Below are 19,394 nucleotides of genomic sequence, written 5' to 3' on the forward strand. Positions count from 1 at the left end.
CCTGGGAAACACTTGTCTGGGTAAGTGCATTTACCCATGTTCTTTTATTTCTCATGTAAAGAAATGAATGACCATTTTTCCATAAAAATTCCATTATCAAAAGGGGTATTTTTGTTCCATTCAAGTGTTGGCAACTTTTCCCCTAGATGGGTATCACTTACCCCAGGAAAATAATTTTTTCCTAGTCTCCACATAAATTTTTCCCCTAGATGGGTTCTTGGTCAATGGAGCCAAAATCCCATTGGCCAACTTTCCCCCCGCTCAAAGTTCGAAAAAAGAACTCTCTCACAAGTTTAACAGGTCTGGAAATCTGCTTCTTGTACAGTTGTGTATAATGAGCTACATATTCAATAATGAGTGAATACTCCAGTGTTCTGTCTGGGTCCCAGGCTGCCGTGTTTATTTGTGATTGGTTACGTAGCCTGTTATACACAGCCTTGTGAGCAGTAGATCCCTATGCAAGATAAATTCATATTGTAATAAAGTATCAATATCGTAAAAAGTATTAAAAGATGGTGGCTGCCTTGTTGGAGCAGAGACTTGGGTTTACCCCACTCCCACCAGGGTTGGGGGTTATGTTTATGGGAGATGGGCAAATATAATGGGGTAAGTTTAGAAAACATCTGATGATGTGAATATAGTAGATGTGTGGATATGCTAGGAAAACTCATATATACAAGTACAAACATATTATTAAGATAAGATCTAAGGCTTATTTTATTGCCAAGGGGCAGCCATTGCAAAATTTTATTAAATATATAAAAAAAACAGATAGGGGACATGGAAACCTTATTCCTCTAGAAAAGCAATACAAGTGGCTCAACAGATCAATAAGCATACATCATAAAACATTGAAGAGCCTGAAAAAGAACAGAAAGGAAATCATTATGTCTAAGATATGGAAGTTGAATACCAGAATATGTGCCGGCAGCTCCATTCTAAAGTGAAACAACAGGTATCGGCTTCGGTGCTCACAAGACCGTACTAACACCGTTTGAAGTCTTTTACAGTCATGCATTGGGAATATCTCCATACTTGTATGCTTTTTTTTATGGGGAAATATTCCCAATGCAAGGTTGAAGGTACTGTACGAATGATGTGAGCACGGTCTTATGAACACTGAAGCCGATTTCAAAACAACAAGCCCATATTACTATCAGATACCAAGTTAGTCAGGGAGTCAGCTACCTGGTTGCTTTCCCTATAGTTATGCACAAATCGACAAATCAAATCCACAAGTTGTCTCCTTATGTCTTCAATCCAATACCATATGCACCAAGGAGCCAGAAGATACCTTTGGTCAAAAAAGAAAAAAAAAAGGAGCCAAAAGGCACCTAAAATAATGAATCATGGGTCCGAACAAACCACAACATTATAATGTCCTATGGATTTAGCATAAGATATTCCATCAAGAATAACTTTGCATCCCAAATCTCAATGGATTTATTCTAAGTAAAAATTCTATGGCCCCATTCGCTTTTCAATAAGTTATTTACACAGGTAAGTGTTTTCCAGGAAAGACTTATTTGAGTAAGTGTATTTATTCATTTTCTTTTATTTCCCAGGTAAATAAGACAATAACCATTTTAGCCATAAAAATTCATTATTAAAAGGGGGCATTTTTGTCCCATTCAAGTGTTAGTGATTCCCCCCCCCGCCAGGTGGAAAAATTATTTACCCTGGAGATACGTAAGTTATACCTAGGAAAATACTTTCCTTAATCCTCACATAAATCACATTGACCAACTTTCCCCTCTCAAAATCCAAAAAAAGAACGCCCCTACATACACTCTGAAAGCATGGGAATTTAGTTGCATAATGAAACTATCTACCAATACATTTAACATATATGTAAGGGAGATATTCCTAAAGTACCGTTGGAGACTTTAGGAATATCTCCAACGGTACTTTAGGAGATCGATCCTAGACAATATTAATAGAAACCCATACTTCCGAGCAAAAGCAAATTTAACATTGTTGTGGCAGTTTCTGATGATACACCATTCCCACTAATGCCCGGATTTCCCCTGCTTACACCATCTACATTAATCTTCATTCCATTGCACAAGTAACCAGTACAATAGGTTTAAGCTCAGGAAGGGAAAAGGCCAGAGCTGCACCCCCAACAAAGCAACTTGAGCCTGTTGCGTAGAAGAGAACTCCTAGAGAAATGAACATAAACCATCCTAAAAAATGTGCTAAATTTAATGATATTATTTTTTCTTTCTTTATTTTTCTATTTTTTTTTTCATTTTTTTTTGCTTAATATGGTATTATAATCTCAAATCCCCAACTGGATTAATTATCACATATAAACGTTTAGATAATTATGCGAAAGTTTATATATTTGGATAATTGGATAAGTACATTAAACCATACGAATTTTTGGTAGATTAAAAATTGTCAACATTTTATAATATTAGTGTAAAATGATAATTATTTTTTACTTATCACGTGGGTAAACTTGGTTCAATCTTTAGGCTCAGTTTGGAAAGAGTACAAATACAAATACATATAAAATAATATAAAATACAAGATTTTGTACTCTACATATTTATATTTGTGCTCCTTCCAAACTGAGCCTTAAGTGATGACATGAGTTTGCAATGTTATGGCCATGTGAATTAGTGACAGTGGATGTAAAGTCAAGTCTGTGGCTTGGTTAATAAGAAACCCATCTGGCTTAAGCATACTTTTGACTTATTGTTGTAGGAGCTGTTTTTGCATTCTGTATTAAATTCTCAAAATTATTTACCAATATGTTCCACTGATTAAGCATACTAACAACAAATAATACAGGTTTCCTAACTTCATACTGGATTAGAGGGGTTAACTTTGGCTGTTGAGGCCCAACAGCATAGGCTGTTGAGACAGTTTCTGGGCTGGGCACGTTCTGGGCAGTTCATCCATTCATGCCCATTCTTTGGTTTTTAGTAAAAATAAATTAATATATAATTATTAATTCACTCATTCTCAGGTAAGTGGCATTCCTAGAAATTCTCTCCACAACATAGGCTGTTGGCCCCTAATAGCTAAAGTTTTTTGATAATTCAAAAAAAAAAAAAAATAAAAATAAAAAATAAATCTTAACTCAATGACAAGAAATTTCAAGTGAAACATTAGGTTAAGTACAGTTATCGTCTCTCCCCTGTTTTCTTGGAACCATAATAGTTGGTCCATTTTGCATTGTTATATGAATTTCTGATTTTTTTTGAAAGGCTATGAGGTTCTGAATTACAATGCAACATGTCCATGCACAATAAGAAGTGTAAATTAGGGCTGCAATTGAACCGAGTTTTAACCGAATAATTCAAGTTTGAGTTCAATTCTATTCAAGTTTGAATTGAATTTGAATCTCAAGGTAAGTTTGAAGTTATTCGCATTTGAATTTGGCCAACAAAAAGTTCAATTTGAAAACTCACGAGCTTGGCTCGATTAATATATTTTATAAAATAAAAAAATATAATTTATAATATACATTATAAAAATATATTTTTATATTCCATACATAACATAAGAATATACTATGTATTATAAAAATATGTCATATATATATATTTATAAAATACAACACAAAAATATATTCATTTTTGAGTTTTCAAGATGAGCTTGAGTCCATCAAATATTTAATTGATCCGAGCTCAAACCAGGAAAAGAGTTCAAATTGAATTCAAGCTTGAGCTTAACAATATTTTAGTCAAACTGAGCCAAGACATGCAAAAGTTTGGCTCAAATAGGCTCGATTGCACCCTTAGGTTATGTTTGGTTTGAAGGAAAAGGTAGGGAAACCTATACAAAAAAGGTAGAGAAACCTATACAAGTTTTGTAAAGGTTTCCCTACCTTTCCCTACTTTTTTCGTTCAAACTAAACACAACCTTAGTGTAAATTATCGACCATAATTGGTTACAGGATTCATCATTTGGTGGAGCCACCTTTAGAATAGGAGAGGTGTGGGGTTTGCAACATGAATCCGGTTCCATCCTGCTGCTTTATTTAGTGTCATGGCAAGCGACATGGGTTCGATGGGTTCGAGTATGAAGGCAGCCACTTATGCAAAAATATACCAAAGGTTAGAACTGTGACCGGTCTATCCCTTCCAAGACCCTAGACAACTGGGACCAACCCAACATTATGTAAATATTATATGTCTGGACCTTAGTTTTCCATGCATATGTCTAGACCTTACTCAATTTCTAATTATATATCATCTTTCATGGCTGTTCTTAGATTCTCTTGGTCATGCTTATTACAAATTTGCTCTTCTTGTGGCTTTGCCACTCATCCATGTAAACTTTTATATCTCTTCCATACTAATCATTTGGTGATTAGTATGAAAGAGATATAATGTTTGTGTTATTGGGAACTTTTTAGTGTAAGCAGCGAGGGGTGGTCTTCTCGAACGACGAAGATGATCACACATCAGAAAGCCGGGAATTCAGAGACAAGCCTCGTGTGTGGGCTCTAAGGTCTCTTCCTTTTATAGAAGAGATCCCGAGCTATAATTCAAATAAGGACTTTTCCCTTTAGGAAAGAGAAGTTCTTTAGTAGCTTTCCCTTTGGTAAATTGTTGGTCAACATAGCGTTTGCTGCAGTCATAATAGTGATTCACTTTTGCATTATCGCAACTCTCATTCATGTTCTTACGATTCAAGGTTCTCATCGTAGAATGGTATAATCAGGTTGAATGGGAAATCTCAATGCCATATGAGCAATTAAAAGGAATACTGCTACAAGCTAAGTAATCACCTAATTGGATTAAGTTAATGCTCCATTGCAAATTGTCATCTTAAATGAATACGAGTGACTAGGTAATGGAATTGGTCTGCAAAAGCCTACAGTTAAGTGCATGGTTAAATAGTAATGGATAACCAAAATAACCATATTTCCACACTCCATCGATCATTTTCTATTTGTTGTTTGAAAGCTCTAATTTTCAACATCAACCAAACTATTTCCCTCACTTTCAATAGCCTTGCTTGACCACACATGACAATTGGCTACTACACTAAAATAGCATCACTAAACGTCATTCCAAGATCATTAATGCAATGTTTATGTTGCTTAATGTAAGTGATTTTTAATTCACATCTTCTACCAACTCATCAATGGTTTTAATTCATTCCTGCTAAAGCTAGATGACAGGGCCCCTTTCGAAGAGAGAGAGAGAAAGAGATTTACTTCAGTTGGTGATAAATTTAAAGGCTTCAAGAGATAGGTCCTCCCAAAAAGTGCCATTAACTTTGTACATGTGAACTTAGTGATATCATCAATTAATATTTCAATGAAATGAGAAGGGTATGGCAGTAAGAATCTATTTGCAATGTATAAACGCAAAAACTCCGCACTCCCATCAAGTTCACTCATAAATATCATGAGAAAAACAGTGGGGAAAGTTCAATCTTCAAAATACTGCAGAAAAATTATAAAAGAAAAATCCACATTAATTATAAAGGCTAAAACTAAAGATAAATGTTTGGTGTGTTCAGCAAGTTGCAACCCAAAATGGATTTAAGGTCTCTCGTAGTAGCAAAGTCCCTTGTGGCAGCAAAGTCCCTCATGGCATCAAAGTCCCTCGTGACACTAAAGTCCCTTGCGGCATCAAAGTTCCTCGCAGCATTAAAGTCCCTCGTGGCAAAGAAATTAACATTGTTTTGCATCATCGAATGGCATAAATCTTATTGATTTCCCGACTTACAACAAATGGCTATTTTCAGTGTTTTTATTTTCAATTGCAACACAACATATCATGATTAAAAAATGATGCAAATGAAAACGGTAAAAATAAAAATTGAAGATAAAAATGATGATAATAAAAGCTTGATAACAGGTCCACCACCTTTCTCTAAACATGTGGTAGCATATCTTGAATTTGCAAATTATCCATCACCACCAAGGAGAACACGCGAGAATACCAGTTTGAAAGATCATGTTAATAATGTATTGGCATCTTAATGTTATTGCCACACACTTAAAAGAACAACACTTTGCACCCTCATCAGATTTATCAAGTGTTTTACCAGAATTTTTGAGTATAAACTGCTCTAGAATGGAAGGATGCCCCTTATCCGACAAAAGAGTAGTTACACTATAACAACCATAGGACCTCTATCAAGTTTTCAGAGTGTTTTATTAAAAAGCTTTTAAATTATTGTATGAAGAATATCTGCGATTGTAATTTGCGATGAGCTTAAATATCTTGTTCTTTAGCTGCTTTCAATGCTGGTTTTCCTTACTTCTAATGCATTTCTTTACGGCAAATACACCTTGATTCCGTAAGGTTTCTGATACCTACAAGGGGTCATTTTACCAAAAGTAATTGATATTCACATGTTGCTTTCATTGTTGTTCTCTCTTTGAGTGTTATTGTTGTTATTTTTCTTTATGCCAAATGTACCATAATTCCAAGGTTCTTAATACCTAGGAGGGCCACTTTACCAAGAATAACTAGCTTTCACACAATGGAAGGATGCTGCATGGGAACCCTTCTTCCTCTACTTAACCCTCTTTCCTTATTTTGACTACTTCCTAGCCTACCCTTCGTAAAAATCTTTGTGTGCTTCTTTTGTGTCTTTGTTGTTTTGTAGCTTGCTGCTTCACAACAAAGAGGGACAACTGTCAATACCTAATTTTTGCTCAGTCTTCTGTTTGAACCCCCAATTCACCCTCGAACATTGAGTAGACCATTCCAACCCTACCAAAACCTAGAGTCTAAAGAGCCCAAATCCTCAAAATCCACTGTTAATTTCGTATACCCCGAAAGCCTCAAAATACTCCTTTCACCAAATTACCAAAATTCCTTTCATCCTAAATCCCCAAAATACCTTTCATCCAAAATTACCAAAATACCCTTCAGACCAAACTCCCAAAATACACCCTCTTCCAAATTACCAAAATACCCTCTCATACCAAATTACCAAAATACCCCTCCTTCCATATTATCTTTATACCAAATTACCTAAATTTTCCTTGGCCAAGTTACCCAAATACCCTTATTCTGATTTTCCCAAATTCCTTTCATTCTCCAAATACCCAAAATACCATTTGACCAAAAATACGAAAGTACCCTTCATGACCAAATTTCCCAAATTCCCCTCAAAGCTTGCCCTTTCAAACCCTAGATTACCGAAGTACCCTTCTCTCGATTGAAAGAGAGGAGATAGAGAACGCAAAGAAAGAGAAGATTTTGGCTGAAGCTTCTTCGAGAAAAAAAAAGGTGAGAAATGAATAAAGGCTGACTCAAGGAAGAAGGAAACTCATTCAATGGTTTTGTTCCCTACTTTCTTATTAAACTCCATAAAAGGGTTCCATTGATTGAAGGGTTTAGCAAGATAAGAATCTCTTTTCTTCTTCTCCATCTTTTCCTGCAATGTATCTAGCTATTGACGATTTTGCCATCATTGATCTCTATCTCAAGGCCAAGCTGAAACCCAAGACATTGTCTGAAAGAAATCATCCAAGTTGGTCAATTCCCAGAGTCATCCTATAGCACCGTTCTTATCAATCGAAGGGTATAAGAGGTAAGATCCCTTACCTCATCTCCTATTGTTCGAAGTTATTTTTGTCAAATTGGTAGTCAGATTTTTTTTTTTTAAATTTTGTTGTTCTTTTTTTCCGTTTTTGTTTTTCTCTCATAGTAGTTTGTTGTTTTTGTTTTCAACTCAAATTCATACTCGAGAACCATCGGGTCCTTCGATAACTGAGAAGTTATCGTAGTTTTTTTTTCACCCTTTAGCCCGACCAGCTAAGTAAGAAGGTGGGGGTTCTGATAGAAAAGGGGAGAATTCATCATTTTGCTTAGGCCCCTGCATCCAAAAGGAGGTCAGTCTGGATAGGAGAAGGGAAAATTCCCTATCCTTTTGAGTTGGTAGAGAACCTAGGCTCTTGGTCTGAATTTAAAATAATGAGGGAATTTCAGTATTCACACTGATGGCATGCCTAACTCCTCTCTCTCTCTCTTTCTCTCAACTTACCTATGCTAGCCTTGTTCAGGCTGAAAAGAATGGAGTCACCAACATTCGATTGATTTTGAAAAATGCAAATATGGGAGGCCCATCACTCCTAGTTATCTATTTTGATGGGTGGCAACTCTCCATCTGATCGGCCTTCAAGTGAACAGCCGGGCTTTTCCGACGTTCACAACAGCCATTGTGGTTCAACACAAAGCATGGCTTAGACTAAATAACAATGTCAGAGGCATAACAGATGGAAAACAAACAGCCTTTCTCTAAAGGGATCCTTGCAAAGTTATCCCTTAATTGACCCACTTTATAGCTTTGCATAAAAAAAAAGGAATGGTCTCCTTCAAGGAAGTCTTACTTTTCTAGTTTCGAAGTCCAATAAAGAAGCTGATCTCAAGATCATAACTTCCTAATGAAGTGTTGGGATATTTGGAACAATCAAGACTGCCGAAGAGCATGGGAACCATCTCCAAGTATTTTAATTTATGTTGAACTGTTGCTATATGCCACATGTGTTTCATTCATAAAACCCATATTCCTTTTTCAAGAAGAAGAAGAAGAAAATTTTCCTATAATTCTTTTCATTTCTTTTTTATTGGTTCTCAATTGCAAGAAAAACAGGAACCCAAAAGTGATTTGTGAAACATAAAACATATTCTTGGTTGTGTAGTGTTTTTTTCTTTCTTTGTGAAACTAGAAATGCATTCTTGACTTTCTGGTTTCAAAAATATGATTCCCTCGATTGGGTTGAAGTTATGTTTCACAAAGCATATAATGCATTCTTGAATGGTTATTAGTTCATCATTCTTTTATTTTCTCTAATTTACATTTTTTACATTTATTTTTGATATTTCTTATTTATACATGGACAAATTCCATTTAAATATGACTTGTTATGTGTTGGGAGAATCACGAAATCAAGCAAACTCTAACCAAGTTCTAAAATAGCTGAAATAATATTTTTCTCCGTCTTTGTGTGAATCTATTAGGAAACAATTTAGTAGACAACATCATTATCATGACATGCAACGTTGACAACATCATTATCATAAACAACAAGAAAGTCTTCAGTAGAAGTGGTAGCAGCTCTATCATTTTCCTTATTATCACCACCCTCTTGTTCTTTGCCTTTCTTCTTGTTCTCCCGTTTCAACTGTCTATAGTATTTCTTGATGTGTCCTTTCATGCCGCAGTGATGACACTCAACATTAGCAAACCTGTTGGACTTACTTCTTCCTTTATCTTTGTTCATGGAATCTTTGCTCTTACTTCGCCCTCTTCTTTTTGTAACCAAAATCTCTGACTGCTGAGAAGACCCATGTGAATTTCTTCTCGTTTCTTCATTTAAAATACTACTCTTAGCCAGATCCATATTGATTATACCATTCAAAGCTGAGTTACTCAATGACATTCTGAATGTCTCCCAAGAGTCTGACAATATACCCAGTAGACACAACCCCTGAATCTCATCATCAAACTTGATGCCCATTCCAACTAGCTGATTAATTATACCTTGGAACGTATTCAAGTGATCTGTCAACAGAGTTCCATCTCGATACTTCAAAGCCATCAACTGCTTAATGAGAATCATTTTATTATTTCTCGTTTTTCGAGCATACAACTCTTAAAGTTTATTCCAGAGTGTCCGTGCATGTGTTTCTCCACTAATATGATTCAAAACATTATCATCTACCCACTGCCTTATATACCCACAAACCTGTTGATGTAACAAGGTCCATTGTTCCTCAGACATGTTATCTGGCTTCTCAGTGGAAAACACCAGTAAATGAAATTGTTTAACATAAAGAAGATCTTCCATTTTTCCTTTCCAAGTATGGTAGTTTGCACCATTCAAAGTAATCATTCTACTCAAATTAGCATCCATATTCAACACAAGATATTCAATAACAATAACCATAAGCTCTGATACCACTTTGTTGGGAGAATAACGAAATCAAGCAAACTCTAACCAAGTTCTAAAACAACAGAAATAATATTTTTCTCCCTCTTTGTGTGAATCTATTAGAAAACAATTTAGTAGAGCTTAAAACCAAAAAATAAGCACACAAGAACACAACCAAATTTACGTGGAAAATTCTTCCTGGTGTGGGAAGATAAAAAAACCACGGTCACCAAAAACTTCCACTATCAAGAAAGTAATTGTACAAGGGTTCTCTCTAGATAAAACTAGAGACATACAATCAACAAATCATCAAGAAAATACATTCCTTGGAAACTAACAAATATCTCAAGATAATGGAGAAATCTCACCCAAAACAGAGGTACTGTTCATAGACTCAAATCTCATAAACTAGTGAGCAAAACTAGATCTCCACCGTTCAGATTGAAGAACCTTAAGTCTCGAATATTCCTGCAAAATTTAAGCTCAATCAGACCACAAACGACATTCGATCAAAGCACAAGATGAAAACTGCGCAGGCTGGAATTTGAAAAGTCTGATCCTTTTCTCTCTCTTTCACCCAAGATTCCCTTCCTCTCTTTTTCGTTTTCTTCTTCTTTTCTAATCTCCCAGCAGCCAACACCACTAAAAGGTTATTTCCTTTGACTATTTTCATTTGGACAAAAATACCCTCATCCATGGGCTCAAAAATACCACATGGGCTTCTTGGGCCATCCTCCACATAAGAGGGAAACCCAACATTATAGTCCAAAAGAAAGCTGCATTTGTAAGGTCTATAAGAAAATTGTGTGTATGAATTATGGGCACTGATTTATGCAAATCCCTAGTGAAAGGACAAAGCTTCCTCTATTATAACGATAAAATAACTGCTTATTTGCTACTAGCTAGGTTTTGTCATCCCCTTTATCAAAAAAGAGATGTGTAAAATCACTACCCTCTATCATCCCTCAATTATTGTTTTCTGTATGTGTGCTTATGTTTAAATATTTATGGATACTTTGATTACATCATTACAATAATGCATGATATATGTGCATGAAAGAGAGAGAGGAGGGGTGTTTAATTAATATGTCAATTAGGTTTCTCCACCCACCAAATTTTATAGGGACCCCTCTGATCTCTGTTGGCCAGCTTCCGGTTACATGGTCTTAATTTGTTCTCAAGTAAGACAAGGTAATAATTAATTAGAGTTATATAACTTTTAATTTAAAAAAAGATGTGAAATAGAGATGATTTGTTTTGCTCATGCATATTTGTGTATTATATTTATAATATTATCATGTTATTCAAATATGTTGATTTAACAAATAAATAGGTTTATTGTCAAATTACGGGTATGGAAAAATTTTATAGTTATGGACTATACCTTACATTGTTAAAGTCTTTATTCTAAGCACACATTGGGATGCGAGAAGTACACCTTGTAAAAGATGATTAAATGAAAAGAGACCATTAGACATCTTTAATATATTGGTGACTGATCTAATAAATTTCTCCCTTGGTCGGGTGACTCGGGTTAGCGATAGGGCTATAATTGGATTAGATTGAGGTACCTCGTATCCACATCCAACTAATTATCAAATTTCTGGATTCAAGTCTGATTTTCAATTCAATATATTGGATTTTAAGAAGCTCTGAAGGGTTAAATTTACATCCAATCTAATTATTAATCAGATGCAAGTGATGCAAGTATGTTTTAGCTTTTGGGGTATTTGGATCCGATTAAACTTGCAGGTCAGACCTTTTAGTCCATTGGCAACCCTAATTAGTCTAGCCCAGTTTTTTACCAGGCTAATAGCTTTTAATCATGGTTTTTGAATTGCTGTTGATTCAGTTGATTGGACCGTTCGGCCTAGGAACCATTCAAGCAATCGGTGTTGTTGAATTGGTCAATGACCCGTTGACCCGATCGGTTGAATCGTCAACCCGTTCAATGATTTTTGGTCATTTTTAATTTTTAATTATTTTTTTAATTTTTATTATTAGCGGCCATCCGTTCGAACTGAATGGTCGAACCATCAACCCAAAAACCGATGGCCAGAACGGTTCCATTTCTAGGTCATTTTTTAAAACCATACTTTTAATCCTATGCGTAAGATGAATTCAGACACCTAAACAATTTCTGATTGTTTTTCTAAGCCTTCTAAACAAAGTATGCAAGATTTAAAAGAGAATGGTACATATCATAGTTTTAAAAATCGGACCTGTTGACTTGGTAATTGGTCATGGATCTGGGTCCAGTTTTGGACCCCAAAACCATCGGACCGGGGTTCAGCAAACCATATGAATGAACTGTTGGACCCAGGAACCAGTGGCCAAAGCGGACCCATTTCCGAATAGGTGCATATGATTCTTATATTATCTTCACAAGCTGACAGACCAATTGTATTAAGGGGGGCCTTGACCCGAGGCTAATGCTATAGTCCCAAGTCCCAACCCAGATGATTAGGACATTACTGCCACTAAGTATATGTTTGGCATTGATGCTGCAGATCAAAAATGGTATTGTATATGTGTGGGTTGGAAGCACCGTTTTTTTAAGAAAATGGTGTCCTTTTTTTTTTGTTTGAGAATGTTACTGTCAGGTAGGACATTTCCTAGAGCAACAGAAACACCTTCTATTTGGTACCAGTGCTCCATATCTATTTTCAGCAATGATACCTATTATAGGAAGTCCACGTCATTGCTGCATCATGTTCTCGTTGGCAGAAACGAGCTCCAATCTAAGAAAACGTCGAATTCGGCGTTGCTCAAACCACGCCTTCTCGATTTTTAAGACATGGCTTGGAGCACCGTTTTTTATAGAAAAATGGTTCCAAACATATTGACATTTCCTGGAGCACCAATTTTTCTAATGTGGCACCGATGTGTCACTATTTCCTAGAACACCGATTTTTCCAATGTACCGCTGATGTGTCACCATTTTCTAAAGCAATGGTATCGATGCCAAGCAGACGCTAAGCTGCTAGCTAACCTGAAAAAAACAATGTGGGTGGTTATTGTTTGTTACAACTTATATGGGTCTCACCAGTCACTAGTAGATAGCCCAAGCTAAGCAGCCTTTATTCCTCGTCATATGTAATAATAGACCTAACTTAATGGTCCCAGACTCCCAGTCTAGTTGGTTGCATTTGTTTATTTTCTCTCATGGATGACTTCAATGGAGGTTATTACACTACTATACTTCAATGTTTTTAAAATCAATATAGAAATATAAATATAAAATAAAAATTACAAAAAATATAAATACTTTTAATATTAGGGAAAATTTGGTCTCCGAACTTTAAAATGCAATAACTTAGTATCCAAACTTTTGAAACACAACAATCTAGTACCTGCCATTAATTGACCGCCAGTTATGTATATCATATGACCTCATGTACGATTTAAGACTTTTGAAAATGTCAAAATTATCCTTGGAAATAAAACACATGGTTCATCATCTTCTTCCTCAAGAAGATGAAACAGAGCCCAAGATCTCAACAGTCTAGGCCATCGTTTCATGACAAAAATGCGCTTGATTGATGAATTGAATTCACACTGTTATCACTGATGAATTACCTCAATGGTCATGGGCGTGAATACAAACAAATTGGCGAGATTGAAGGCGAAGGAAGAGATCAGAAACCCAAGCTGATATCTTTCCACAGAGGGCGACGATCACCATGGATGGAGGTACCCGAAGGATGCCACGGATATTGCACAGAAGATCCCAACTAACGAGAAATATGCTAGAAACATCTTGCTTTGTAGGTTCCCAAACTGGTGCCTCGGAAGATTCCTAGAACAAGAAAGAAATGAGTAATTGATAAATCAATGAACAAGTTTTAGATTTCTGATCAGAATTCATACCACAGTCTATAGTTACCGGAAGGATAGAAATTTGGGGATTAAACAAGAGATAGGGTGGGAGATGAGAGGGGCGGGGTTTAACATACTTGAACATGATAAATCCGCCGATAAAGGTAACCCAAAGAGTTGCACCAAAAGCAGCTGAGAAACACAAGAGATGAGCGAACTTCAAAGAGATGTATAGTGTTGATGAATATCCAACATCTGATTTTGATCTCGAAGATTTTGGGAGAGAAAAGAACCCCAATTGTGAGGAATGCTACCACTGCTAGAAATCGAGTTAACCAAGCTCTCTCTCTCTCTCTCTCCCCTTGAAGGGAGCTAAATTTGAAATGACTTAATTATTGCCTTGTTCACTATTCATCTCCTTTTGAGCGTGTTGAGGCTAATAAATTAACGATTGGTTCTGATTTTAGCATATGGTTGATAAAGAAAATTAAATGACACTTGAAGGGCATTTATGTCTTTTCATATACCGCCTAACGGCTGGTTAATGGCAGGTACTAGATTGTTGCATTTTAAGAGTTCGAGTACTAAATTGTCACATTTTAAAGTTCAAGAACCAAATTGTCACTCGAGCCAAAATATAGGGTACTGATCGGAAATTTCCCCTTAATATTATATATTTATCATATTAAAAAATAAATGCGACAAATAAGAATTATTACATTAATAATGAAAATGATTAAAAATACCAATATAGCAATAAATAAATAAATATCTAATCTGTACCGATTACTCTAGTTAAATGGTTCAATTTACCAGATCAAATGACGGATTGACCACTCCAAATGGTCAATTCAACCAAGGATTAAGTGAAATATTCAGTTTTGACTTATAAAAATACTTGTGTGGAGACGGCCAAAACAAGGGGCACAATATAAAAATACTTGTGTGGAGACAGCCAAAAGCCCTTAGCATGTTGTACTAACTGTAGAGGAGACATATCCCGGGTGCACAGGCAGTTAACCATATATTCTCTAGACAAGGGTAGTTCCTCCTCTCTTGATCCAACGAATCTGATGAAAGCCACGTCAGTGATACATTAAACTGGACAGTAAAATGCCACATAGTCTCATCAGGGTCCCCTCAAAATCTGTGAAAGGGGAAGTTTAGGGAAGCTTAAGCACAGGACAAGCTGAGCAAAATTAGGCCTCTAGTGTTTAAAATATGAAAGGTTTTGGTGTATATGCTCTCTGATCCTTTGACATCCATGTGAGCCCATGAACCTTCACAGTGCCCACAAAACGCGCCAATGTCAGTAGTCACTACTCCTCCCTGTCTCAAAGATCTCCCCTCATGCTCCCAATTAGACAAAATGCTTTAGGCTATGTTTGATTTAAAGGAAAAAGTAGGGAAAAAGTTTGCCACATGGCATGCCATCTCATGGAAAAAGTTTGCCACACACATAGTTCCATTGGTCATGGAGCAAAACCATAGAGTCAAGCTTGGATTGGCCCAACCCACTTGAGACCATTATTGTCAGATTCAAACCGCACTGGATGGTTGGACCATCAGAACCGGGAACCAGCAGTCGAAACAGTTTTTAGGGTGCCGGTTTTTGAAAATATTGACTTTGTCAAACCTAGCACAAATACATGTATAAATGCCTCTCACACTAGACCATGATGTTTATTATTTGGAGCTTATATATTTTTGACAAAAAATCAAATTTAAAAGATATATTGGAATTGTTTCTTATTGTTTAAATTTTTCTTCATTTTTGCATTTTTTATTTGAACTAGTTGAATAGTTGAACCGAACGGTTGGTCCATTCGATCCATGACCCATTCGCTTAACCGGTTCAGTGTCCAGTTCAGTTCTGATCATTCTGATTTTGAACAAGAGACATGGAACAACAAAGGGATTGAATATTCCTTCACTATAAGAGAGGGGATATATGGTTTAATCTCCAGTGTTCATGGGGTTAGATACAAATGCTGCACTTGTGGATCAGCTTATTATATGGAAAAATTGAAACACCCAATTGAATAATCTTTCATAACCTTCCTTATCAACTTGACATTACCTTTTCAACCATTGCTTCTCTTTGCTAACTCCTAAGAGTTGAGCCATTGAATCAGATGGTTCCAGGTAGGTAATTCAACTCCAAGCAAATCTAGGGGCAAGTGCATCAATATGATGGGCCATCAATTGGACCACTTGGGGAATGAAGAACTGATAAACAAAGTGTATGGTGGAGATTAATGACACCATGTCTGAACTCATTCTCCCCTTAATTAAATCATGAATTTATTAATCCCCACGGGGCCACCTTTATATAATAACAACTTATACTAAGAATCTGCGGACCAACCCATACTCACAGTCCTGTTCTCTCACCATCTCTGTTACACTCAGTCCAATTCGCCATTGTCTTCATCTCTTCACAAGCCTGAAAGGGTAGACCGGAATCTCAATTAGCTTAGAGATAGAATTGCTATTCAGTTGGTGTTCTGTGCTTTGACTAATCAGGTCATCTATCTTCTCACACTATTTAGCAGTTTGCACACAGTGCTGCACAATATCAAGCAGAAATGCAGGTTAGCTTTCCTTATCTCCTTGAACATGGTTATCCAATTTATCGCATTTGCGCTGAGGCTGACCTCCAAATGCATGATAAACAGATCTTTCAATGGATCTTCAAGGTGGCACAAGAACAGCAGGACAGAGAAACTACTACTACTGATAAGGAAATGGTCGATACAGGTAAAAGAGAAGAAACTCTTATCCCATATTTAAAAGGATTAAATTAAATGCATAAACACTAACTGTTCTCTTTTATATGTTCTGTTTCTTCTTTGTTAATCTTCAGTCAAGAAAAAGGCTGAATCAAGGGATCTGGTTTTGTTTAAAAGAAGTGATCTTTGTCGAAGATCAAAAGGATTCAAAAAGATGAGTTGGAATTGAAGGATTCAGATTCTATCACAATTTTAGTTGGTAGAGGCAATGCAAAGACATGCTTTTGTAGCACTCTCAACTTGAAGAGATTGGAAAGTTTCCCCAAGGTCCAGAATTGGCTGCATTCATTGAGACTAAAAGATGAAGACATTGCTCGAGAACCGCTTATGGGTCACAATGTGGACTTGCCTGCTCATGTAGGGAAGAAGGTTTTACCACTATGTGATGTCCCTACATCTGCCTCAACTACCACAAATGACCAATGTGGCTCACTGGAGAAGAAGGGCAAGCCTAAGGGTAATAAGACTAGATCCATTTCAAGAATGAAGGAGCTCCTCAGATGGGCTGCTACTAACAAGTCCAAGAAGGGTGGAAAGTACATGGGTCAGAAGGTGAACATCAACCTTACCTCCTGGTCTCTAAGCCTCTCTAGATTTCATATACCTTTTGTTTCTAATGAGAAAGTCCACACAGATCATGACTATTTTTAATGGATGGCAACCTTTAAGACCAACTAGACTCATCTACTCCCCCAGTGGAAAACTTAACTTTTTCAGAACTTCAAGTTCTATCTCTGGTCTAGCTGGTTATCTGCCAACTAAATGATCAAGAACAGAGTTTCTATTAAATCTACAAAGGTTAGGTAGATTGTAGAATGCCTATGCACCCTATAACAATAGCTTTTCAGTTGAGCTTGAATCTCCTGCTGACTCTCAAGCTTTATGGGTCACCCAGTAGAGTCAATTGAATTATAATCTACTGCTAACTTCCAAGATTAATGGGTCACCCAGTAGAGTCAATTGAATTATAATCTGATGAGATTCTGATGCTAATTCTATAGTTATTTCTGATAGTATCTATTGCTGTTATTCTGTGAAGGTTTTGTATTTCCCTGACTGAGGCGTCCTCAAAGTGACACCACATGACGATGAACTCAGAAATAGCTCCTCCAAGAGCAGTGTCAGATGGGAGGTGGGCAATCACTCAACATCTTCCTCTGCTTACTCTGGGTCTTCACGAAATGAATGGGCATGGAGTAAACCCACATCCAACAACCCCAAAACATCAAATTGCAACGACAAAGAAACAACACTAGCTAGCCAAGATGGTGAAAGAAGACCCTCTAGAAGAGGAAATTGGATCACTACAGATGAGAATTGTAAGATTCTTTACCTTTCTTTTTTATTTTCATATTCACTCTAGATCTCTTTGTTCTCTACTTAGTCTCCCCCCCATTTCTTTGCTTTGTACAGTTGTGGTGCTAGAGCTTTAGAGGAGAAGAATCTAAGAGAAGACAGTCCAGAGTTATATATCAACTGGTTCTTTGTCCATGAAATGCATCATTGACGCCATTAAAACAAACAGAGATCAATTTAGGGCATGCTTTGATGTATGTAATGTCAGTTCAAGAGAGCCTGTAATATCCATTTAGGGCATGCTTTTATCCTACTCCAAATCATTTTGGAATTGTATACGCACAAATAAATACAATATTCCCCCGCATTCATAATCATAGACAGGTGTAAATTGTATACCATTTTGAAGAATATCCAATACATTGGGCCCACGATCTTGGGTTGGGCCCTTTCAAAATGTAACAGATGTCCAACAAAGACCCGCCCAAATTGTAACAAATGCGCACTTCGGCTCAAAGATACATCCCAAACCCATCCTAATAAGGATTGTGCTCAAATACGTGCAGCAGCCCATCCAACCCATAATTGAACCACCTATCACGACCTTAAACATAAATACCAAACCGACTTTGACAAGTGAGCGTCTTCCGATCTTTATTAAGGGGTTTTTATTGTTCACCACCCCTATCAGCTTTAGTATAATTTGTACAGTTAGAAAGGGGAAAGTAAATCAAAGGTGGAGGTGTTGGTAAATAAAATCTAAAAATATTAATAAGTCCATGAGGTGGACTGAATTCTAAATTTTCCATCTTATTAAACACAAATGCACAGTCCACATGCTTTTTAGGGCCTGTTTGGGAGGGAAAAATTTTGGCTGTTGAGGTCCTTGGGGACCAATAGGCAACAACCTGGGCTTTTGGGAACGTTTTTGGGCATGACACATTGTAATAGGTAGGGCTGTTCACAGGTTGGGTTGGGTCGGTTTACTGCGGTTTTTTCAACCGACCCGACTTGGTCGGGTTACCTGACATAGAAACCAAAACCGACCCAATGTTAAGCAAAACCGACCTGGTCGGTTTGAGTCGGGTTGGATCAGTTTGGGTCAGTTTCGGTTCTAAGTTCATCCCTGTGATAAAATCTTGCTAATTTTAAAAACAGTCATAAATTGAACATCATTTCAGCAATCTCCTATGATAAAATTTAAATGAAAAGTTAATCACAAAAGTTGTTCATTAATCACTATTCACTAATCCAAAGTTTCTTGCAACCATTCAAAAACTAAGTGGCTTAATGAGCTTTGGAACTTCATGTTTGAACTAGGAACTAAGTCGATTCAGTTCGGGTCGGTTTCGGTTTTCTTGTGTGAAAACCGAAACCGACCCGTGCTGATGAAAACCCGGTCGACTCGGGTTGGATCGGTTCGAATTGGTCGGGTTGGGCCTTCTTATGAACAGCCCTAGTAATAGGTGTGGGTAAAAGAATAATTGTTCTCAATATTCTTTTGACTAAAAAGGCAGCAGGAGGATTGAGTTGATATGTCATGCCGAAGAAGCTCTTTTCTGGTCTGGGAGAGCTCATATGAACATAAGGTCTGGTTCAGCTGCTTTGGGTGAGCCCGGATCACC

At 36.8% G+C, this 19,394-nt stretch overlaps 1 long non-coding RNA gene across 2 annotated transcripts; it reads left to right on the top strand.

Moving 5' to 3' along the window:
• The first annotated feature begins 7,190 nt into the window (after positions 1 to 7,190).
• LOC148801248 (uncharacterized) lies at positions 7,191 to 18,168 on the top strand. 2 transcript variants are annotated; one of them, XR_016083726.1, is made up of 6 exons: positions 7,191 to 7,518; positions 16,237 to 16,275; positions 16,360 to 16,441; positions 16,548 to 17,025; positions 17,513 to 17,792; positions 17,887 to 18,168. It is a non-coding gene; the product is annotated as an uncharacterized LOC148801248 (long non-coding RNA). The 2 variants fall into 2 exon arrangements; XR_016083725.1 differs by having other exon boundaries at positions 16,553 to 17,025.
• The last annotated feature ends 1,226 nt before the right edge of the window (positions 18,169 to 19,394 follow it).

This window comes from Nelumbo nucifera, chromosome 3 (assembly GCF_055504915.1).
Source record: "Nelumbo nucifera cultivar China Antique chromosome 3, China Antique-T2T, whole genome shotgun sequence".
NCBI lineage: Eukaryota > Viridiplantae > Streptophyta > Magnoliopsida > Proteales > Nelumbonaceae > Nelumbo > Nelumbo nucifera.